Source organism: Oncorhynchus masou, chromosome 12 (genome assembly GCF_036934945.1).
Source record: "Oncorhynchus masou masou isolate Uvic2021 chromosome 12, UVic_Omas_1.1, whole genome shotgun sequence".
NCBI lineage: Eukaryota > Metazoa > Chordata > Actinopteri > Salmoniformes > Salmonidae > Oncorhynchus > Oncorhynchus masou.
The window spans coordinates 35265438-35291512 of NC_088223.1; the positions used below are offsets into that span (position 1 = coordinate 35265438).

A 26075-nucleotide genomic window follows, 5' to 3' on the forward strand; every position below is an offset into this window, starting at 1 on the left:
AAATCTGTTACGGGTCGTTCATTTTCAATAACTTTGACCGCACCCCTTTAGATTTGAACGAAACCTTCCATACGTTTGCCCATAATGGAAGTGGTCAGACAGTTACTTTTTGGACCTGAATGCCAAAACATTTCAGAGATCGAGGTACACAAAGTTGAGCCATTTAGCATACCCTTCCCTACCATGAGACACCCATGTCTTCGTCACTGGAAAATATAAATGGTTGAGTAGGGGCTGGTATTGGTATTGATGCACGGATCGGTTTGGGTTTTTGCTTTACCTTCTATAACGGTATTTGAGTGTTTGGTTTGTTAAACGTGATAGGCTGTGTTTAACGTCCATTTTTATAGTTTACTTCGCTTCTTGAGTCATCTCTCCGCTTTCTCTTCATGCCACTTTCAACAGACCTAGCCCCGCCCCCTGTCACTCAAGGATCGCATTTGTTGTTCCTCTACCACGAGACACTTGAGTTCAGTCTGCATGGTCAGTGCAGCACATGCAACAATGTTGATGACAACGATGCTGTTTTCTCTTTGTTTCTTATTATAAATCCACTTGTGTTCTATAATTGCACTATTAGTTTGTTTCTTACATCTGCAAACAGCTGGTTTTTATTTTCTTACCAAGTTGGGCCTAAATCGTGTTAGTAATACTAATTACTAGTTAATTGGCTAGCTAATAAATGTACTAAATCAGAGCAAACATAATTAGCTATACAGCTTCATAACACCAGTGATGGTGTAGACCTAGATCAGCATGTCGTTTGTGCAACAGTATCTTCAGAATCAAAGAGGAATACATGAAGCATGAATATGAAAGCTACATGAAGTAGCTAAGAGAGAACATTCGATGTGCCCAAAGATTATTGGGTCCCCTATGAAACACTTATCAACACTTTGGTTCCTACGCTGTCACAACTCTTCCCTGGCATTTTAATTCGTTATCATGTCAAACAGCTGTATAGCTAATTAGGTTTGCTCTGATTCAGTACATTTATTAGCTATATTAGCTATATCGCTTTATTAGCAATTTAGGCCCAACTTGATAAGAAAATAAAAACTAGCTGTGCCCGCTATTAAATTCTAACTATAGAATTAGAATAATCATTCTATATGACTCCAACAGTTCACCCAATTGTTTTGTTGTAAATTGCAAGTCAAATTGCAATTACAATATTTGGTTAAAAATATGGCCTAGATTGTTTGCCAATACCTCGTGCAGACCTATGTGGCAGAGTGGAAATGCTTTTAAATGAGTGCAGAAATTGATGAAAATGCTGAAAAATGACTTTTGGTTGAACATCTAGAATGAAGGAAGACCCATTGAAATCACTGAGAATGTATTTATCACCCTCAGGTCACACACTACTTATTAAGATTTTTTAAATTTGTATGATTAAAAAACGTCAAATACCGTCCATTTTTGTTTAAATAATGTGATACATTGGAGTTTATGCACATTTAGAAAGGAATTAATATTATTTTTCTCACTTTTTATTTAAAAAAGTATTTGCAAGGCATTATTAAATAGTTTGACAACCCTGTAAAATGATATCACCCAACCCTACGGTTAAGTTTTAAATAATTTAACAGGGTTGTCAAACTATTTAATAATGCCTTGCAAATACTTTTTTAATTAAAAAATGATCCTTTCTAAATACGCAGATTCTCCAATGTTTTTCATTTTCGCATATGTTGTAGTTTAGACCCTATTTTACATAATCTGATGTGTTTGTGTTGTGCAATCATAGACTTATAATTCATAGAATGGACCACTGGAATTTAGCTGGTACATCTTTTACATGTTAATTTAACTGAATTGTTCACTTTCAGTTACTCCACAAAGATGGCTGCTGGTCCACCCACCGTCAAATGTCAATTTAAATGGGAATGTCTATTGTATTATCAATATTTCTATGATTTTAATAGGAAGATTGACAGTATAATTTTAAACAACTGATGTTCCCATTTGTCAACATTCTCTGGTGTGTGATCCTCTAACCATCTTTGTGCTACCATTTGAGAGTACATTTATCAGCCAAAACATGACACCCACCCTACCCTGTTTTCAATAGAATGCTCTCTCTTAACCAGGCTGTATCACATCCAGGCGTGATTGGGAGTTCCATAGGGTGGTGCAGGTTTGTCCGGGATAGGCCATCATTGTAAATAAGAATTTGTTCTTAACTGACTTGCCTAGTTAAATAAAAATACAACTAACTGATGGTGGGCACAACATAAAAACCTCATAAGATGTAAAATCGGGTCTAAACTACAACATATGCAAAAATGCTGAATAATTTACGAGTTAAGAAAATGTACATTGAAGGTAAAAAAAGAAAATAATTTTTATTAAAACACATTTTTTTAAAGAAATTATAAAAAGTTTGACAACCCTGTTTGTGTGAGGAGTGAGGAGTGAGGAGTGAGGAGACCAAGGCGCAGCGTGATTTGAATACATTCTTCTTTAATGAAAGAACACTTAAACAAACTATACAAAACAACAAACCGAACGTGACGCTATATAACAAGAGTGCTGAAACAGGCAACTACACATAGATAATAACCCACAAAATACCCAAGGAATATGGCGACCTAAATATGGTCCCCAATCAGAGACAACGATAAACAGCTGCCTCTGGTTCTCAATCAATCTCGGCAACCATAGACATAAAAACACCTAGACTGGAAAACCCCATAAACTTACAAAAACCCTAGACAGGGGAAAACACATAGAACCCTCGTCACAACCTGACCTAACCAAAATAATAAAGAAAACAAAGATAACTAAGGTCAGGGCGTGACAGTTTGTAAGCTTTTAAATTACATCAATCTCAACCGTTTATATTTTCCAATGATGAAGATATGGATGTCTCATGGTAGGATAGGGTGTGCGAAATGGCTCAACTTTGAGCACCTCTATCTCCTAAATGTTTTGGCATTCAGGTCCAAAAAGTTACTTTCTGACTACTTCTATCATCGGCAAATATTTATAGAAGCTTTCATTGAAATCAAAAGGGGTGCGGTTAAAAAGTGATTCAAATCAAATGGAACGTCCCTTACTGCAAACCTTTGAGGTTGAATTCAGATTATTCGGAATGTACGAATTGTAGAATGTAGGCCTAATTGCTGTACACTTTATGATAATGGTTAAATAACATAGGAACCAAAGTGTCAGGGATCCTTTTTAACGGATTCCTGTGAATCTAACTTGCCTAACTAGATGTCTTTTTAGACCCATTATTTGTGCCGTTTTGTAGATGTTCTCTTTTCTAGCAGCTCCACAGGTAATGCTCAATTTCCTAATTTCCTCTCACAGATGAAAGGGCTGAAGCATTGTGGCTTTATGCTGTGGAGCCATTATCGTCTGGAACCATTACTGTCAATCGCTGCTGCCTATTTTACAGTTATTAGCACAAAATGTTCCTTTCTCCATGTGCATTACTTTCCTAGTGGGATTTGGATGACTGCACACTTCAGTGAATTTCAGGTTTACCTCAGATACTCTACATCATTTTAGCGACAACTCAGGACAAAACAAAATAGTCTGATATTTTACATTTCAGGTAAAAGTATTCATAAAATTGAATACATGAAATTGAATAGATTGCAGGCATTAAGTGTCATATATATTGGCCTGTAGCTCAATATAGTGCTAGCTTTTGTGCTTCAGATGCATTTTTATAGGGGAAGGCATACCTAAGAACATGCTGCTGATATCACAGCTTAGAGACTGACAGAGGAAGGTGGTGATTGGGGGACCAATGACTGTCTCTATAGACAAATGGATGGGCAAAGCCATCGATCACGTGACACCATTCATTCCTGCGTGACGACTCAACGGCGCATTGCAGCCAAATGAAGTCGAGATTGTGGTATCATGATTGTCTTCAGATTTGTTTTTATTTACACGAAGATTGACCACAAAGATCACAATTTTTCTATTCACTATAATGGGGATCCTGCTATCTGCTAACAATGCCTGCGGTACCGTGGTCGGTCTTGAACTGCCGTGGCTTCAATGAGAGGGGAAGTCATCCTCCCCTGGGGGGTGGGGACAGTTCAAATCCATTGACCTTTGACCTCCTGTCGCTAATTTCGTCTCCCCTTCTGCTCAGCTCCTAGCTCTCGTAACGGACAAACAGGGAGTGGTGGGTTAAGGGGGGTACGCTTTGTTGATATTTTCAGACTAGTCATATCCATCAAAAATGTAGGGGTGAAAAGCTAGCCCTGCCCGCTGTGAGCTAATCTGATTTAGCGGGGTCGAGGGAAGAAGGGCAAGACGTGGGAGAGGGGAGGTGCAGAGGGAGAGGCGTCAGCTGCATAATTGGGGTGAGTTGATGCACACAGGGAAACGGAGACGAACGCTGCTAAGCCTTTTGAACTCCAGTCAGGGGTAGATAGGCCTAATACGCCTCGGTTAGACGGCCATTTTGAACATCACTGAGTGGAGATAGAAGAAACCATTAACCTCACTTCAGAACTGAGATGTGTTGTTGCTTGTAATTCTTCAAATGTCAGTCAACTTATGTCACTCCACAACTCTTTCATTTGGCTTTTTGCGCATGAAGTGCATCCTTGTTATTTATTTTCCAAGACTTTTGAAGGGTGTCCATTGAGTGACTAGTTGATAATATATAGTTCACTCACAAATTAGTATTTGTGGTGGAAATGCAACACAGAATCCTTCTGTTGTTTCTCTCAGAAATGACTGTTGTGTTTAGATGGTTTCAAATCAAATCAAAATCTAATTTTATTTGTCACATACACATGGTTAGCAGATGTTAATGCGAGTGTAGCGAAATGCTTGTGCTTCTAGTTCCGACAATGCAGTAATAACCAACAAGTAATCTAACTAACAATTCCTAAACTACTGTCTTATACACAGTGTAAGGGGGATAAAGAATATGTACATAAGGATATATGAATGAGTGATGGTACAGAGCAGCATAGGCAAGATACAGTAGATGGTATCGAGTACAGTATATGCATATGAGATGAGTATGTAAACAAAGTGGCAAAGTTAAAGTGGCTAGTGATACATGTATTACATAAGGATGCAGTCGATGATATAGAGTACAGTATATACGTATGCATATGAGATGAATAATGTAGGGTAAGTAACATTATATAAGGTAGCATTGTTTAAAGTGGCTAGTGATATATTTTCATCATTTCCCATCAATTCCCATTATTAAAGTGGCTAGAGTTGAGTCAGTGTCAGTGTGTTGGCAGCAGCCACTCAATGTTAGTGGTGGCTGTTTAACAGTCTGATGGCCTTGAGATAGAAGCTGTTTTTCAGTCTCTCGGTCCCAGCTTTGATGCACCTGTACTGGCCTCGCCTTCTGGATGATAGCGGGGTGAACAGGCAATGGCTCGGGTGGTTGATGTCCTTGATGATCTTTATGGCCTTCCTGTAACATTGGGTGGTGTAGGTGTCCTGGAGGGCAGGTAGTTTGCAGGAGATGTATAATTGAGGTAATGTCGGGGAGAGCCTGGGGTCCATGGCAACAAGCCTCCTACCATGTCATGTGACCCTTCACCTGTGTGAAAAGGGGCTTTGGGGAATTGTGAACCACAGGGTGGGGAGTCAGAGAGGACATTACACTTATTATAATGTTGCATGGGTTTAACCGCAAGTAGTCAAGTTGTTTCCGGTGTGCCTTCTCATACTTCCATATCAATCTACCATTCCTATTTGGTAAAAGTGTATGTATTATCAGGGGAAGCCATCAACCGCCGCCCATTGTCTCCATGTTGTTTTCTCCAAACCTTTTGAAAGCACATGGTGGGTAAAGGCCTGATCTAAATGTCTTTAATGGTGGAAGTCAGGTAGAGGAGGGGGATAAGCTGACAGGTCTGGCTCCCTGGGCGGGGCTTGACTTGAGGAAGGGGGAGATAGAAGCTTGAGCTGCTCAGTCCAGTTGTCAGGGTGGGTCTACTTCTGTCTGTGGATTAAACCGGATCAGATCAGTGCCCCCCTGTAAAGTGCTCTAAGCCCCCACCTCCTTGAGCCCAGAACGGCAGATGGACTGTTGCCATGTGAAGGTATTTCCCCTAATTTAAACAGGCACTGTCAAGTTGTGGTGGCATAGACAATGGGGTGATGGTGTACTTGTCCTGGGTTGGCTTGATTGTAGCCTCACTTGGAGACTGCCCTGTTTGGTGGCATTAAGAGAGTGGGCTAGGGAGGGATACACATGTTCTGAGGTATAGATGAAGGTCAAAGGTTCTAGAAAGTTGGGTTCGGGCAAACCTTACACTTTTGAACACCTTGTTTTTTAGGGGGGCAAGTGAAAGAAGGCAAACAAGTCTTTGATCCCCCTACAAACCATTTTTAGGAAGCGTTCTCCATTCCTTAAAGCTAGAGCCCTTGATATTAAACATCAAGGGATTTTTAAATATATTGGGGGGGGGGGATTGGCAAACATTGGCAGTAGAATGGCCTTACTGAAAAGCTCATTGACTTTCAATGTGGCACCGTCTTAGAATGTTCATCAAGTTTCTGCCCTGCTAGAGTGCTGTTATTGTGAAATGGAAACGTCTAGGAGCTGCTGAAGCACGTAGCCTGTAAAAATCGTCTGTCCTCTGTTGCAACTCTCACTCCCGAGTTTCAAACTGCATCTGGAAGAAACGTCAGCACGAGAACTGTTCGTCGGGAGCGTCATGAAATGGGTTTCCATGGCCGGGCAGCCGCACACAAGCCTAAGATCACCATGCGGAATGGCAAGCGTCAGCTGGAGTGTTGTAAAGCTCGCCGCCATTGGACTCCGGAGCACTGAAAACACATTTGGGGAAGGCCCTTTCCTGTTTCAGCATGAAAATGCTCCCGTGCACAAAGCGAGTTTAATTAAGAAATGGTTTGTTGAGATCGGTGTGCAGGAACTTGACTGGGCTGCACAGAGCCCTGACCTAAACCTCATCAAACACCTTTAGGATGAATTGGAATGCCGACAGCGAGCCATGCCTCATCAACCAACATCAGTGCCCGACCTCACTAATTATTTTGTGGCTGAATGGAAGCGAGTCACCGCAGTAATGTTCCAACATCTAGTGGAAGCCTTCCCAGAAGAGTGGAGGCTGTTATCGCAGCAAACGCGGACCAACTCCATATTAATGCCCATGTTTTTTTAATGAGATCTTCAACGAGCAGGTGTCCTCATACTTTTCGTTATGTAGTGTATTTCTAAAAGACTTCAAAAATACCACAGTCTTTTCTGGCTTTTACACCTTCAAGTACGCCTCCCATTTAATCCTGTGTCACGTACCTGTGCGTCCTTTAGCGATTCAGTAGTTTCTAGTTGGTAGTTCTTAATGTGCCATGGCAAAGTATAGTCTATGGCTCTTAGCGTCGTACAGTATACATCACCGTTTTATGCCAGATACTGTATCAAGCACCAGATAGTGCCAGCTAGAACTTTTCCCTCTCCAAACATAGCCTAGCCCTTCTTGATCCTGTGAACCTTAGAGGATATGTTTTTTTTTACTTTGGAGTTTTGGGATGATATTTTGACAGTGCAGAAAAGCAGTGCAGATATCAAACTGCACATGTTGCATTCATTCAAAAAACAAAAAACAAAAACAAACTCAGTTGTTCAACCTGTAAGCTTTTTACCCGATTCTTTTGGATTGTGCTATGAGCTTGAACCAATATCCATCTCATCAGACTCCTCAGGCATCTCAAGTTCCACTGGTTTGCCAAGGCAATGCACCATGACCTGTAACCTATAGTCCTTGCAGCCTCACCATCCTTATTCTCCCTGCAGGGTTTTCCCAGACATTTGACATTAGTTCTGGTAGTGTTCTCCTCCAATCAAGTAGAGCATGACTGATACAAGATGATGCGCTGATTGACGTCACCAGCGTAACTTATTGTGCAACCCTTTTTTTTATGTATCCCTTTTTGAGCTACAATATCCTCCGGGAATCTCTGCACTGACACCCGATACAGTGCCATCTCTGCCATGATGTGCCAAGAGTCACTCTCATGGTTAAAACGTACCAGCAGTGCACTGGCTAAGGCAACGCCTATCCAATATTTACACTCTGCAATTAACTTGATTGGATAAGCATGTTTGGATCATGGCACAACATGGCTGACCTCCGAACCTTGACTCGTGAATATACATTTTTCGCTCTTGAACATTGCCCAATGCCCACACAAGAAATATCATGGGTCTGCCGAGTGGCTGAATTTGATAAAGCTTTTCAATTTAGCATATGCAAATTACACAACATTAAGCAGTTGACAAAGACAAATTTTGACTTCCAAGATTTCCAAGAAAAGCGGGTTCAAGGACAGCCCTACTCTATTACCTGATCTCAGACCTATTGTCCATCTTCCCTAGCTATTCATTTAAGTTATTTTAATGAAATACAGCTATTCTGTTTCCTGAGCACAAGAGATTGCGTGTTCATTAAAGAAAACCCTGATTAGAATGAAAGAGTGATTACGGTGTGGCAGCCATTACTCCCCACGTGAAGGCGACCGCCTGCTCATTTGTCTAATGGAAGACGACTTAGAGCTCCCTCAAAAGCCATTCATTAGCTTAAGTGGACCCTCAGGGTTCTGGACTCTTTTCCTCTCCACCCCTTCCTCCAGGAACGTAAGTGACCACATTGCTCGTTGTCTGGTTGTGCTCCTTTGGCTATAATGTTGTCAATGACAGGAATAGTTAGGAATGTGTAGATTGGAGTTGTGTTTTGGCTCCTTATACTGTAGGTGCACACACGTGTGTGTATAGAGAGAGACACACTTATAAGGGATTTGACTTATTGTGTTGTCCTTAACACAAGACAATTGACATTTACAATGACTGAGCTTATTAAAAGGAGTTTCAAAGGACTTTCTCTCAGTACTTCCCATGTGATGATAGCAGCAAGCAAATGTGAGATACTGTGCCATATCTTTTGGGTTAATTCATAACTAAACATCCCTTATCTGTCTGTGTCCTAAGGGCCAACACTTTATGGGGTTCATTCCTCAAAGTGTCTCCATGAACAAAGCTTCAACAGATGAGGGTTGGAATGCAATTAGCGAAATAATGACCTTACAAATAGAGATGGCAAGCTTTCCTGGGGATATTCCTCAAGCTAATTGACATTCAAGGCAGAAATGAGGGTCTCCTTACTTTCCCTGTCTTCTGCATGCACACACAATCCCATTGGCTACCATTTTTTTGCTGTCACATATAATATTCCCACGTCTCAAGGACATAATGCCCCTCAAAAGAAGTGTATTGCCTGTGTGTATCTTTCATTTACAATCCACTCATGTACGCGCAGGTCGGACGTACACACACACACACACACACACACACACACACACACACACACACACACACACACACACACACACACACACACACACACACACACACACACACACACACACACACACACGCACAGAGCCAATTGCTTTGCAACAAGGACCTGTTGGTTCTGCTGCAGTCCTGGTCTGACTGTATAGTTTTAGCCACCCTGTTTGCAGTGTTAAACTGTGGAGCATCGTTTGTAAACACCCACAGTCACCTATTCTACAGCATTGGGGAACCTGTGCCGTTCACTCGCTATGCATGTGACTGGGACACATACATCTTCCCTTACAGTGGGGCCAGCTCCCCTTCCTCTGTGCCTGTCTGTGTGTTTCTCTATGTGTGTGTCTCGGTGCGTGTGAGTGTGTCTCTGTGCGTGTGAGTGTGTCTCTGTGCGTGTGAGTGTGTCTCTGTGCGTGTGAGTGTGTCTCTGTGCGTGTGAGTGTGTCTCTGTGCGTGTGAGTGTGTCTCTGTGCGTGTGAGTGTGTCTCTGTGCGTGTGAGTGTGTCTATGTGCGTGTGAGTGTGTCAATGTGCGTGTGAGTGTGTCTCTGTGCGTGTGAGTGTGTCTCTGTGCGTGTGAGTGTGTCTCTGTGCGTGTGAGTGTGTCTCTGTGCGTGTGAGTGTGTCTCTGTCCGTGTGTCTCTGTGAGTGTGTCTCTGTGTGTGTGTGAGTGTGTCTCTGTGTGTGTGTGAGTGTGTCTCTGTGCGTGTGTGTGTGTGTGTGTGTGTGTGTGTGTGTGTGTGTGTGTGTGTGTGTGTGTGTGTGAGTGTCACTATATGTCTGTATGATTCTGCTTTGGAGTGAATGTCTGCACCTTTGCGAGTGGAGCTGAAAGGACAGACCGGCGGCAAAGCCAGGGAGGAGGGGCAGGTAGAGAGGAAGGGGGTGGTGTGGTGTTTTACTGGGTTTACTCAGCAAGAACCCGTTTGTCCTCGTCAACTCCAAAGATTGTCCCTGTACCCCCACTCTCCCCCACCTCCCATTTTCACCTGTTCACTGCCTCTTTTCAGAGAGTACCTCTTCCCTGCTCCTTCTCCTGCTCCCCCGTCTCATTCTTCTCCATTCCTTCATCCCCCTGTCTTACCGGAGGGGCCTCTTTAGCTCTCCTTTTTCCCTCCTTTCGCACTTGATGTCTGTTCTCCTAGAAAGAATGCCTCTTCCTTGGCCTTTTCGCTTCTCTTCAGCTTTGGATGCATTCTTGATATTTGCTCTCTCTCTCTCGCTTGCTCTCACTCCTTCGCTCTTTCCGTCCTTAATGGTCTTTCTCCTCTCTTTTGCTTATCTCCTCTTTCTGCTCACCCTTTCTCATTGTCCTACCTCTTCATTCTCTCCCTCTCTCTTCTCCTCTTTCCCCGACCTACATGTGGCCCGACCTGTCTGACAGCCCCTCCCATGATGACTGGTGTGACAGTACAGGTGCGATAGTGACGGTCTTGTTGTTACGACTTCTTATCTTGTCATTACAGCCACACCTGTCAATGTTTTTTAGGTTATGTTAATTCTGTCTTATCGTCTACAGGTAGGACGACATCTCGTCTCATCCCGAACCAAGTCCTCACAAAAACTCACGTGAATGCACACATTTACTGTACTGTACATACATGGAGTGGATATTAGCTTCACATAACACATGAGCCTACACAAACATCACATGCATCACATCAGACATCTCAACAAGGATGTGCACAAGGATGTCAGAGTGAACCAGCGCGGTACGCTGTCTGTAATACGATCTTGATAAGTCGATACAACCCAGGAATCCTGAGGCAGGCGTCACACTGGGGTTGCATAGCTGGATTCCGGACACTGTGTGCTGGTCTGCGCTATTGTAGAGATTAAAGAATGAGAGAAGAAGAGAAAAACTAGGATACCTCTTCAAAAAGCCTCTCTGAGCAAGTGTGTTGATCTAGGACCAGCTCCCTCCTGTCAAAAAGATCTTATTCATCATTCGGATCTGAAAGGTATAACTGATCCCTCCTACTCGGAGAATCTTTGTCAGGCTGACTGATATTGACAAATATCAATACTTTTAAATAAAAAAAATATTAAAAAAACGTTTTAAATGCTCTTTCCAATTGGACAACATCCATGTTCCACACCTTCTAATTTGGAAGTTATTGAAGTTGTGGCTTTGGCTGCAGTGTGTGAGAACGGCGTTTAGTTCACATGTCACCCCTGCAAAAGTGTGCCAACATTGTGCTGAGAACTGGTGATATGCCATATTGCTTCATCCGTGATGCAAAGACAATGGCCTTTATATCACCCAGCCATAGAAGGTACTGTAGTCTTTGGCAATCAAAGTAAGAACTGTCTGTCACACTGATAATATCACCATCTATGTTTCTGTTTTCTGTTGTTGAAAGTCTACCGACTGTTCTCTGACAGATGTCTATGTGGTGAACTGCTGATGGGGTGTTTGGTGATTGGTGGCGGGAGGAGGGTCCGGGTGTATGAAAGCATTACACACGTGACCGCTAAGAAAACAGGTGCGGCACACATGCATCGTTGTTGTTGCTCACATTTTTGGTTTGTTCTGTGGTTGGAGGGTAGGGGAGGCGATGAAGTAGAGCAAAATTACATATCATGAGAAATGGACTGAATTGTAACGATACAGTTAACGTTTTTAATATTAATGTGCACCATTGTTACTTTTTGATTTTACACTTAAACTACTACTACTACTTTGAATGTTGTAGCTATCCATTGTCTCATTAACAATCACCCATATTTGCCAACTAATTTCATTTCAAACTTCAGATTTCTCTAGTAAGACCCTAAAGGTTATTTATCATAATGAACGATATGAGTAAAAGGTCCACGATAAGTGGTTGGTTTGATCGATGTCGATCATTTCCGGTTTATCAGCTCATCTCTACGAGGAAGTGCAGTTGTTTGAGGGATGACTGAGCAGTGAGGACCGGTGAAAGTGTGTGGTCTGTGTGTGCATGGGAAGGATATGAGTGTGTGTGGTGTGGATACGGTAGTTTGTTCGGCCACGAGAACACGCTCGCACGAATGCACACATGCGCGCACATACACAGTGCCCAACAAAAACTATAGCCCAATCACCTCCAGGGGAAGAAATAAATAATCAAATGTTAATTACTGGAATGAGTCTGAGAACCAATCATAACGACCCCTAGCCGTTGGGTCAGCTACCTCCTCCCGCCCTCCTCCTCCCACCCACATCCTTCCTCCAACGGTCTCTCCGTGTGAAACCGGCACAAACGCTAACCAAATATGGCCGTCCATCCTAGCCTGCCTCTGCAGCTGTGTCCCTGAGCTGTGACTAAAATCTTCCGAAGTCTCCTGCTACCATGAGACTGTGAAGAGGCACCTTTAGCCTTCCCTCACAGGGGCTGCTTCATGAACACTTAAAAAGCACTTAAGAACTTAAGAAACAAAGCTTCAAAATAAAAACTGCCAACAGAGATAGCTAAGCTGGCAAAAGTTGCTGTGCTTTGAACACAACAGAGAGCTATCAAAAGCTTTCTGCTGAGGCTCCCTACCAAGTACCCTAAATGTATTCTTCAGCAGAATCAGTACCCTCTCTTCTTCCTTATATAGGGGATCATTGCGAAAACTGTTGATTTGCTGCAGGCTTCCAGGGACAGCTTTTCAAACAGATAAGAGCCGTCCAGATACCCAGCAACCCCCTCTCCTGTGTTCCCGAGGACCAGGGTAAAGAACAAACAAAAAGCAGATGGTAAACAACAAACATACAGCTCTATTGTTTGTTTGTGGGGTTCTCTCCAGTTTCGGTCGACCAGTCCTTCCTCAGCATTCACAGTGGGTTTTAGCTACACATTCCTCAGTAAGAACATTAAAAATGACAATTTCTGGAGCCACTATAGTCCTTCCTCTTTTCTGTTGGGTATTTCTGGATATATTTACCCACTGAGGTTTATATTTTTTTACATGTTCTCCACCCTCATCTATTGCCAACCGACTTGACTCAAGTCAAGTTAAAGCCTGCATCCTATGTCTCCGAGTTCTAAGTGGAGCCACTGTTGTGGGACAGGGGCTTCAAATAGACTCTGGGTAAAATGCTAGTTTAGCGCAGTGCGCTTTCCTTTCATGTGGCCTGGGGGCTGCCAGGCACTGTGACGTTTTTGTATTATTCATATGTGTCCCTTCAGGATGACTGTCAATAATTAATGCAAGGGGGGTTAACAGCATTTTTGGGTGTCCTTGGTGGCAGGCAACTTAGGTGACAGGTGTGTGTGTGTGTTCATGTGTGTGCATGTGACTGGGTGTGTGCATGTATGCGCTAGTGAGCCTGTGCATGTTTGGCTGATCGCTGCCTGCTTGCCAGCCTGTCAGGAAAAGCTTCTCTCTGGCGTTTTAAAATCCACATTTCAGTCTCCCGCGGTGCCTGACGCTGTCGTGATGTGTGTTTCGGAGCTTTTCTCCCCAGTGGCTTCCATAATAAAGCTTCTGTATTCAGACCCACAGTTGCTTGTGTAGACAGACACACACACACACACAGGCTTTATCACATACACACACACACACCTGCGTTCTCTCTCTCTCTCTCTCACTCACTCACTCACTCACTCACTCACTCACTCACTCACTCACTCACTCACTCACTCACTCACTCACTGTCACACACACCCACTCAAATTCTCTCATTCTCTCGCTTCCTCTCTGTCTCACACAGACCTACACACACACACTGTGGGAATTGATATTCAGCCCTCATTATGCCTGCAGAAATAAGTAAAACTGGATCAATGGGCGTCGGACGACTGGCTTTGGATCACGGCGGGGCCAACCACATTATGGAACTATTTGAATATGGTGTTCAGGGACCACTTAGAGGACCCACACACACCTCCACACACCATCCTATGAAGGTCCCGTGACAGTCTGAGCTGAGCTTCTGAAGAATGCCCCATGGCTGTGTATCGGTTAGGGTTGATTTGATGATGAAGGTTTTTGTCATTTGGACTCGTGATTGTATTGATTTGAGTCCATGGCCTGTGCAATATGAGTCTCAATTTTGATTGCAGTCGCCGCCCTGTCCATCAATCTCTCCCTCCTCTCTTCCTCACTGGTCTTCCCCACTCTCTTTCACTTCTTCTCTCACTCTTTCTTTCTACATTCCTCTATCTTCTTCTCTCGTCTTTCTGTCATCATATCATATGATCATCCTTTGCTTCTCTGCCTCCCTCCGTGCCCCCCCTGTCTATGTCTTTCCCCCCACCCTGCCCCCCTCCCTAATTGACTTTTATTCACCGTTTTACATCATGATTTGATATTCAAATTAGCCCTGTCAGCCAGGTTAGAGCACAGGTCTTTTATTCCAACCCTCAGCCCTCCATCTCTTCCCCATTTCCCCTCTCTCTCCCCCCTTTTAAGAGGGGTCGTTACATGAGCACGTCCCTATTAATTGCATGTTTAATGTGTCTGTTTATCTTCAGAGGGGCTGGAATGCAGAAACGGTCTCATTGAAACAGGCACGCACATGCAAGGGAGTTGATGTTTATCTCGAAAAATTGCTTTTGGGGGTTTGCTGCAGCGTGTACATTACACAGGCTCTTGATGGATTTGTGGGACATCTGTTTCTATAGAAAGCTTGTCGCCTACTTCCCAGTCAAAACAATTTATGAAAATGTTATGACGTTTTTTTTTGTTTTTTTTTTCAGCAGGTTTTTATTGTACGTTTGTACGTAGTCAAAGTCTACGCCCCTTCTGTGATTGGTCAACAGTACTACTCCTAGTAGGAGTGGGAACTATGGACTGGATTCTTCAATTACGTGTTTGTTGTCATTCAGTGAGAGACGACTAGCTGTCGTGTACATTTTTTTCACTGAAATACTCCAGCAAATATCTTAGTTGCGCAATTCTACATCTAAGACTTCCTCTGGAAAAATGTCAAAATTAATTACCGATTTCTTTATTAATTCTGACTATTTTGAGGAGGTGTTTTGACTATGTTGTTGCTACGGTGGCTCAAGAGGAACATACCGTAATATTGCTGCTATTTTCCTCCTTTCTCAAGCGAAGGTCACGTCGCCTAGCCGAGTTCTGCTAGGAGTAAACTGAACCTATGTATGCGGATGCCTTTACACATTCTGTTTTTGCTCCAAGCTCTGCTGCGAGACAGTTTTATTGACAAGGTTTTTAATATTTTGGTAATCTTGTCCTTGTTGGGTGGACAGCCTTGCCAGCGAAATGTTCCTCTGGAGATTGTACTCCTCTATTGCTGGGAGCAGGTAGCCATCTTCACTGTCAGTCTGAAGACGAGCTTGAACTTGTTCCAGACCTATAGCTTGTATCGGGGGGGGGGGGTCTGGAGCCTCTTCCTCACTGCAATATCTGAAGTCCACTTCTTTTGGAGGGTGTTGACGTCATTGGCTGGGCTGTACTGGGTTCAGGTTGGTCCCGTGTGATACATTGCATAAGACAACTCAATAGTAGAAATGGAGACTAGCTTGATTATTCCACTATCAAACATTCTAAGAGCTAAATGGCAACTTACGATAATATTATAACTCAAGTGGCAAATGCATGTGGTAAAGCTGTGTATTCTTGTGGAGATAAGTGGTACAAATCGTAGCAAGAGAAATCAAGGTTAACTGTGGTGATGAATTGCATACTATTATTTACCCTCAGGTGTAGTGGTGATTTTGTTGGGGATAATGTAGTGGTCACACTTTGCAAATACTAAAGGTGAAAACAGAGCGAGACATTTTTCTAGCTAGTTAGCTACATCCTTGTCAATAATCTCCATCCATGATGACCAAAGGAAAATGGAGGGTTTCATGAGCATTTCGACTAGTTTAGGTACAGCTTTGATAACTTGCATACGACATATGCCTTTTTGTAGCCTGAAGACATGCTAGATTTTTTTAGATATATGCCTAGGTGGTATTAGTAAGGTAGATAAATAGTATGTAACAAAACATCTTCATTTACTTTGTGATGAATTCTCTTCTTTTGTTGTTTGGTCGTCCAATTCCGGGCATTTCAGGGAAAAGGGAAATGTGGATGAAACCGCATTGTCAGAGTCTTTTTGGTGTCCTTCCCACAAGTTCAGCTTGCATATCGGTTTTGTAGTTTTCTGGTCGAAAATGCTGGCTACATACGCAAATGTTGATGTACAGTGATACAGGTGTATTCATGTCGTATTGCAACTAATTATTGCATGCATCTTGGAATGTCCGATTCCGTCAAACTATGAAATATCACTCCTTTCGACTTTGCTTTGGCTGCTTTGTGCTGCTATTATGTTGTTTTTATGTTGTGTTGCTACCATGCTGTGTTGTCATGTGTTGCTGCCTTGCATGTGTTGCTGTCTTAGGTCTCTCTTTATGTAGTGTTGTGTCTCTCTTGTTGTGATGTGTGTTTTGTCCTATATTTATATTGTATTTATTTTTATTTTTAATCCCAGGCCCCAGTCCCCGCATGAGTCATTTTGCCTTTTGGTAGGCCGTCATTGTAAATAAGAATTTGTTCTTAACTGACTTACCTAGTTAAATTTTGGTTAAATAAAAATTAAAAAAATTAAAACTTCTCGCCCCCGGGAACTGCACACCACGGCAGTGCTAACAACTTTGCATCTTCACTCAGCAAGCAGTAGGATGACAAACTTTGCATTTTCACTCAGTAAGCAGTAGGATGACAAACTTTGCATTTTCACTCAGTAAGCAGTAGGATGACAAACTTTGCATCTTCACTCAGCAAGCAGTAGGATGACGAACTTTGCATCTTCACTCAGTAAGCAGTAGGATGACAAACTTTGCATCTTCACTCAGCAAGCAGTAGGATGACGAACTTTGCATCTTCACTCAGCAAGCAGTAGGATGACGAACTTTGCATCTTCACTCAGCAAGCAGTAGGATGACAAACTTTGCATGCGACTTCACAACCCACCTCCAAATATACATGCCCCATATTCAGAAAGGAGAGGAGGGGTGAGAGAACGGAATTTTGAGGCTTTGTGGGAAATGTAGGAAACTGAAAAGTCAGAGGAAGCTCGGGAAACGATTGCAAAAATCTTGCAGGGTAAGGGAAAATACTGTTTTATGAAAAAAACGTAACCGAGGAAGTGATTTAGCAGTTTTTTTTACATGTAAGGATGCTCTTAAGATATTAACTGAAAACCGTCCAATTTTTCCTGTGACGTCCTCAAGGGAGAGCAACAGCAAGCGGCAACTCGAGTTCAACGCGGAAATCTCCTAAATTAGCTAATTTATTATATTTCAAACACAAACTTTTGCTGTGAAAGTTTTGTCAGATCAGAAACCAGAGAGCAAATGCATGTTAGGTCTAAATATTTATATTTAGGTCTAAATATTTATATATGACAATTTGGGGTTTCGGTTGAGAAAACAGAGTAACATACAGTCACAGTATATCAAAATACAGGACTGTAGCTCTGGGAAAAATATAGCCTACGATACAGAACAAGAAAGCAAATGCTTGCTTCAACGCTTAATTTCCCAATGAAAGTTGCATAAAGGCTGTATTGTTGGACCACTGCTAGCATACTGGCTTTGATATCTAAACAGGGTACTAAGAAACATACTCACCAGTCAGATCCTATTCTCAAAACTTTTGGAGTTTGGCTTGACTGAAAGACGAGCCTCCGCTGAGAGGAGCTCTTTGATGGCCTGAATAGAGAACATGTCACCTTATTTGATAGTTAACTTAGCTAGTTGACATAGCATTACATCGTATTACACTATATTGCAGTCATTTAGGCAATCTATATCCAGAATGACACATATTCGACCGTTGAAAGTGACTTGAGAAAGAGCTGTGCAAAATAGATGTCGTCCTGAGGGTTTGTCGTGCTTGATCGTTGAAAGAAGCTGAATGGAGGGAGTGGTCTGAGAGAGATACTGTACAGTAGTTTGGAATGACCAGAGGGTACAGTTAGATGAAGCTTGTTGTGGCTGGGTACAGCGTGGGAGTGATGATCAGTCGTTGAAAGAGACCAAAGATGAAAAGAGGGAGGAAGGGAGGTAGAGGGAAAAGGCTAAAAGTAGCAATAGGAGTGCAAAATAAGATGGTTGAAAGAAACTTGAGGGAGAGAATATAGTGGAAGATATATAGTTTAGAAGCTTCTGGATTGGAGGAGATATGGATGGGAGATTGTTTAGAGGCCAGTGGGAGCGAGTGATGTTAGACTTTGGCTGGAAGGTGGGATAGTAGATGCTAGAGATTGCTTATAGAATGTTTCTCCCTATTTAACATGCAGCTTTTTGTTTGGTGTAGCCATGTCACTTGACGGGATGGGAGTGATGTTACCCAGTTAACAGGACCAACCCTGTAGTCGGTAGTGTTCTGTGAGGCAGTGCCCTCGGGCTCATCTTAGGGAATAGGAGTGTATGTGGGGTGAAGTAGGGTGAATAAGGGTAATATAGGAAGCCCCCATAGAGAGATCTTTAATTTAATTCTGGACGCCCAGTCTCACACCAACACTGTTTGCAAAACAAGACATTTAACAGCAATGAATGTATAAAGACTACATGTGAGCCAATTTTGTTTTACCCAGTTAGCTAAATGGTTAGATTGGGACCTAGAGGTAAAGATACATCTTTAGGTCTCAGACAAAATGACTCACTTGCGGAAAGTTTCACAAAAGCTTAAACTTCCTTTCTCCCTGCACCTCTTCTTTTTCCGTCTCTGGTTTTACTCTCGCTTGCGTGGCTCGGTCTGTTCATTGTGGGAACTGCCATGTTTGCCCCGAGGCTGTTCTCATTCCCTATGGGCATGAGTGTGTACGTGTATATACATGTGAATGTGCATGTGTGTGCGCACACGCTTGTGTGTGTGCGCACACGCTTGTGTATGTGTGTCTCTTTTGTCACTCTTCTGACACTTCAAGTGTTAGGGCTGGGGCTGCCATTAGGGTTATGCATGGCTCATTAGCATAATTACTTTTCTGTTGCAGGGTCATTATAGCTGGCACGGCGCATTGGCACTCTGTAATGGGAGACATTTGATTGGCCTTTTCATTCATTTGCCGTTATTTAAAGGGACATGGTGTGAAAATGGCTCGACTTTGTAGATGTTGCCCATAACCACAGATCTAGGATCAGACATTCCTACCCAAAATTTTAACTTAAACCATTAGGACACGGAAAATATCTTACCCTGCATCAGTAATTCGGAGCAACTTTCTTCTAGCGCTTTAGAAATGGGAAGGCGTCAAGGCTGTCTTCTGTCTCTAACACCAGGCCTATTTGCTGATCAAACTCGAAGGGGTTGCTTTGTGTATCTGTAATAGGTGTCAGTTCGGTGTGCACAGCACATACCAAACATTACACTGTATTTATGTTTTGCACCATGTATTTCCACTAAACACAGTCACTGAAAAGCAGCCTAGCCAGTTGCACCAGCCGCAGCAATGTGGTTTACCCCCTGATCAGTGTTGGTGTGTTTTTCAACCAGCATTGTGACTAGGGTTGAATATTTTTTTGCAAATATTTCTTCAGGAAAGTAAATCACTTTTCTCCCGGGTAACCAGTATGTCCCGCCAAAACCGGAAGTGTCATTCTAAAGCATTATAAAGCATATGAATATGTCTGGATTTAATTAGAGCGTTGATCAGCATAAAAATTCAAGCCTGATACTACCTGAGCCTGATGAGTCATATATTAAATACATGCTATGAACCCAAGCCCCAAAAAAGCCCAAATCAAAGTGCCGTTATCCAATACAGCATATATAATATACTGTATAAGCAACCACAAATGACGCATGAAAGAAAAACATAAAAGTCCATAGATGTAGCTATCCTCTTTTAGGAAATTAATGAAACAAGCTCCAATAGGCTAATCTTTTTGAATGGGGAGTGTATTACTGTATTGTATTATATGACAGGAATTACGCACCTCGTTCAAACCATGAAGCTGGGAGAGAACATGGGACGCTGGTGCAGGACTTGTGTCCTACAAAGTTACAATTATAGGCTAGCAAATCTGACTATAATTTTGAATTATAATAGGAGTATAATTAGTTTGAAGCATATATAGGCTATCTTTCACAATATTTCCCCCAAAGTTGTGCGACGTGCATATTAGCCTCCTGTTACATTTCTTCCTTGCTTTCAACATTAGGACTAGAATATAGTATTACAATAATGTAGACAGCTTTCACTTTTCTTCACGAAGATTGAATGGTTATGGGTGACTGGTCTGAATAAATAACTGCTAGTCTACTGCCATTGCGTGTTCTTTCTTAATTCAAACGTCCCGTGAGTTGAATTGGCTGCTGTATTTTAACATCAGCAAACAAGAGCTGGCATCCCTCTTCATCATTGTAATGACATGCTTGAGTAAAATGGGACTAGAATAAGATGTAGATGATATTCACTTCTCTCCATGAAGATTGAATGGTTATGGGTGTCTTATCTGAATAAATAACTGAAATATCCTACCGCCACCGCACGTTCTCTCTTCTTTCAAACTCACATCCCTCTTCAAAAAGTCTTTGCCTTCAATTAGTTGGGGCATGGACCCTTCTTGAAACAAACCGGTACCCCTGGCACATACTACCATACCCCGTTTGAAGGCACTTACATCTTTTATCTCGGCCATTCACCCTATGAATGGCGCACATACACAATCAATGTCTCAATTGTCTCTAAGCTTAAAAATCCTTATTTAACCTGTCTCCTCCCCTTCATATACACTGATTTGAAGTGGATTTAATAAGGGATCATAGCTTTCACCTGGATTCACCTGGTCAGTCTGTCATGAAAAAAGCAAGTGTCAGTCTGTCATGAAAAAAGCAAGTGTTTTTAATGTTTTGTGTGTGTGTGTGTGTGTGTGTTTATATATACAGTTGAAGTCGGAAGTTTACATACACTTAGGTTGTGAATACAGGATTATTGTGAATCATCCTAAATTGTCCCTAACATATTTTACTCCCTCGCATCAGTTGTGGGATTCACACACTCATACACACTCAACCCCTTTCCCCCACAACAACCATAGACTAAGATTCTCAACAGTTGCAACATCCCAGAGCCCAACTCAAGAAAGGTCTTGATTCCTATATAAAGCCTTGACGACAATATAACCTCCTGTTCCGAGGATGTGAGGACGACGGTCCGATGCCAGAATGGTTCAGATAATAACTACAGAACGATGCCAACATCAGCGTGAGCATTAGTTTCAAATGGTATGAACTTTGAACTCTCATTTACTACAGAAGTGATACCTCCTAGCCGTTGAGTTAGCAACAGCAGCTGCAAACGAGGGTTAGGAAGGAACAGACAGAGTATCCCGTCTATCACACAATGAAGTTACTACAACGTATCCAATTGACCACCAGAGACATTATTCAAAGGACTCGGTATGGCAACACGGCCTTCCATCTACCACCAACCTACTGAAGCGCAGCTCAGAGTAACTATTTATTGCCTTTTCCTTTTCCAAATGGGCGGTAATTTAGAATGCATAAGATACTGTATTTATGATAGCACAGCTTCACCCTTTGTTCCTCAGTCTTCCTGTTCTTTCACTCAAACCCAGTCCCTTTTCTTTTGTGTAACAAGCTGTCATATCTGTTCTGCCCGCTGGGGACGTTTTCCTTTATGACGGAATTTGTAATCAATTTTGATTAATTATGTGTATGTGTAATTCTGTGTGATTAGTTAGGTATTTAGTAAATAAATAATTAAACCCAATTTTGAATTGCTGATTCAACTTGTTAGCCAGGGTTCGTGAAGATAACCAAAAATGTACAACTTTCAGATGAGACTGAATTAAGGTGACGATTAATATTGATTGATGTAAAATATTGCTAGGTCTTTAAGAGTTTATTCGGAAGATAACAGCTCTATAAATATTATTTTGTGGTGCCCCGACTCTCTAGTTAATTACATTTACATGATTAGCTCAATCAGGTAATATTAATTACGGAGAAATTATTTTATAGAATAGCATGTCATATCACTTAATCCGGCATAGCCAAAGACACAACATCTTAGATTGGAGTCATTAAAACTCCTTTTTCAACCACTCCACAAATTTCTTGTTAACCAACTATACTTTTGGCAAGTCTGTTCGGACATCTACTTTGTTCATGACACAAGTAATTTTTCCAATAATTATTTACAGACAGATTATTTCACTTATAATTCACTGTATCACAATTCCAGTGGGTCAGAAGTTTACATACGCTAAGTTGACTGTGCCTTTAAACAGCTTGGAAAATTCCAGAAAATTATGTTATGGCTTTAGAGGCTTCTGATTCGAAGTGTACCTGTGGATGTATTTCAAGGCCTACCTTCAAACTCAGTGTCTCTTTGCTTGACATCATGAGAAAATCAAAAGAAATCAGCCAAGACCTCAGCAAAAAATGGTAGACCCCCACAAGTCTGGTTCATCCTTGGGAGCAATTTCCAAACTCCTGAAGGTAACACGTTCATCTGTACAAACAATAGTACACAAGTATAAACACCATTGGACTAGGCAGCTGTCATACCACTCAGGAAGGAGATGTGTTCTGTCTCCTAGAGATGAACGTACTTTGGTGCAAAAAGTGCAAATCAATCCCAGAACAACACCAAAGGACCTTGTGAAGATGCTGGAGGAAACAGGTACAAAAGTATCTATTTCCACAGGTAAAAGAGTCCGCTCAGCAAGGAAGAAGTCACTGCTCCAAAACCGCCATAAAAGAGCCAGACTACGGTTTGCAACTGCACATGTGGACAAAGATTGTACTTTTTGGAGAAATGTCCTCTGGTCTGATGAAACAAAAATAGAACAGTTTGGCCATAATGACCATCGTTATGTCTTGCTTCCATTCGTGCACTGATGTTGGACGATAGGCCTGGCTAGCTGTTGGCGTTCTAATTCATCCTAAAGGTGTTCGATGGAGTTGAGTTCAGGGCTATGTGCAGGCCAGTCAAGTTCTTCCACACCGATCTCAACAAACCTTTTCTTATGGACCTTACCAAGAAGACAGTGAATGTTGGCCGAGTTTCAGTTTTGACTTAAATCTACTTGGAAATCTATGGCAAGACCTGAAAAATGGTTGTCTAGCAATGATCAACAACCAATTTTGAAAATAATAATGGGCAAATGTTGCACAATCTAGGTGTGGAAAGCTCTTAGAGACTTACCCAGAAAGACACAGCTGCCAAAGGTGCTTCTACAAAGTATTGACTCAGGGGTGTGAATACTTATGTAACACAACAAAATGTGGAAAAAGTTCAGGGGTATGAATACTTTCTGAAGTGTGTGTGTCTGTGTGTGTGTGTGTGTGTCAATCTTGAACAGAATTATCTATTTTGGATGCAATTTCAATGGAATTGATGGAGCGAGAGAAAAATGGCGAGAGAGTGCTTGCTTATGCACTGATTTTAAAGCAACGATATTTGAGTGATAGGTTGTTTTAAATCTCTGCAGCTGCAATAAAAAAACAACATCTTTATAATAACATTATAAAGTGAAACCTGAAAGGCAGATGGAGATGTGTAAATTGGACTCGCATTCAGTCATTTATATTACAGTAACATAGGCTATGCTGCAGCAAATGTAGGCCTACCTGTCTCAGGAGAAAAAGTTACCATGATGAGATGCATGCATTGTAAACTGCGCTTCTACTGTGATGCGCTGTCTGTCCCCACCCTGAGCGTTGATAATTAATCATGCAGAGAGGTGGCCATAGAGAATCCAGATTTAGACATCACGTATAATTTAACTGATCCATTTCGCATTGATTAGAAATCATTTATAATAATTTGCCGGATTCTCGCAGTTATTTATCCCGGAAAACGGGAGTGGGTTTGTTTTCATGTGAATATCTGTACAGTATCATGGAATTCTTTCTCTTGACTAATTTAGACTTTTCTCTTTCTTTCTGATGAATCACCTGTGGCCCTGGTCTCACCTCTCACAGGTTGCAATCCTTTCTACTTCACTTTCTGCACTATTAGTTCCTGAATGTGTGTGTTTTCATTGTGTGTCTGTAAGGATACCGTGCGCTCTAGCCACACCGGCACGCTCTCGCCAGGGGGCCGCGCTCATATGGTCCCCACGAGGGGAGTCTTGTGGAGAAGGAGTGCAGAGTGCACATGGGATCAGGTTCTCAACGGAGGCTGTGGCTCAGCAGCTTTTGCGGTAGCAGCTACCCACAAACCCCTTCAGCCATTAAGGAAGCAAGGATAAGTGCATTCACCCATTATCACTGACATCAGCGATAATATAGGAGGTTTTTACTTGGTTATATTTAGAGGGTACTTTTTGATGGCAGTCAAGGACCAGCTAACTAAGATAGGCCCCTTTCTTTCTAAATACTCAGTATAAGGCTATTTATTTGGTGTAGGTATGCCTGCTAGCCTGCTGGCTATGGCTAATCTGACAGATGGTGCATCAATCATGGTGGAATACTGCAATGATGTCATGACTCACAAGTTATCTTTGCCCTTTTCACTTATTCACTAGATAACAAAGGACCTTTAATTTATAAACTCTCTTTTGCAAGAGAGTTGGAAAGCTGCAGGGTCAACTACATATGAATGTTCCGTAATGTTGTGCCCTACTAACCGAGCCCAGATAACACGTAATCGGTCTATTGCCTGTAACTTTATTGCCCCACTTGATAACTGAAGTACAGTATTACGAAACCCCAAGCACTAATGTTAATTGGCATACTTTTAAAAAAATGTAGTAATTTAAATGTTTTTTTTATTGAATATCCGAAACATACAATATACTTGCAGTGAAGCCGCTCAACAACTACATCATACCAGTCATCCAACAAACTCGCATTCAGAGCGACACACAGAAGCATCCAGGGTCAATGCCCTGCTCAAGGGCACGTTGACAGACCTCCCACCAGGCCAAGAAACATGAACCCGAACCCTCCAAGATCCCCCCACAGTTCCACAATAGCTGTCCCTCAACCATTTGAGCCCCCCCAAGAAGAAAAATAAAAAATACAATTAAGTTCAAACTTTCATTAAATCACATGTGAGATACTCAATTAAAGCTACACTTGTTGTGAATCCAGCCAACATGTCAGACTTTAAAAATGCTTTTCGGCGAAAGCATAAGAAGCTATTATCTGATAGCCTGCACCATCTGCACCAGCAGTAAACAAAGGGGTTAGCATATTTCAACCCTGCAGGCGCTACACAAAACGCTGAAATAAAATATAAAACATGCATTACCTTTGACGAGCTTCTTTTGTTGGCACTCCAATAAACATCACAATTGGTCCGTTTGTTCGATTAATTCCGTCCATATATATCCGAAATGTCAATTTATAAAGCGTGTTTGATCCAGAAAAAAACAGCTTACAAAAAACACAACGTCACTACAAAATATTTCAAAAGTTGCCTAGAAACTTTGCCAAAATATTTCAAACTACTTGGGGCGGCAGGGTAGCCTAGTGGTTAGAGCGTTGGACAAGTAACCGGAAGGTTGCGAGGTAAAACCCCCGAGCTGACAAGGTACAAATCTGTCGTTCTGCCCCTGAACAGACAGTTAACCCACTGTTCCTAGGCTGTCACTGACTTGCCTAGTTAAATAAAGGTAAAATAAAAAAATAACAAAAATAATACAACTTTAGGTATTTTTAAACGTTAATAATCGATCAAATTGTAGACGGGGCAATCTGTATTCAATACAGGAAAGAAAACAAACCAGTGCTGCTTTTCACGTCTTGCGCAACTCACAAAAGTGTCCCTAATTCCTAGTTGGCCTACTTCTTCATTGCACAAAGGAATAACCTCAACTAAATTCCAAAGACTGGTGACATCCAGTGGAAGTGGTAGGAACTGAAAACAG

General features: G+C 42.0%; 1 protein-coding gene across 4 annotated transcripts in view; it reads left to right on the forward strand.

Annotated features, from left to right (window-relative positions):
* Nucleotides 1-26075, forward strand: part of LOC135549929 (semaphorin-6D-like) — a 136300-nt gene that overhangs the window by 25060 nt on the left and 85165 nt on the right. The gene's annotated exons all lie outside the window — the stretch shown is intronic.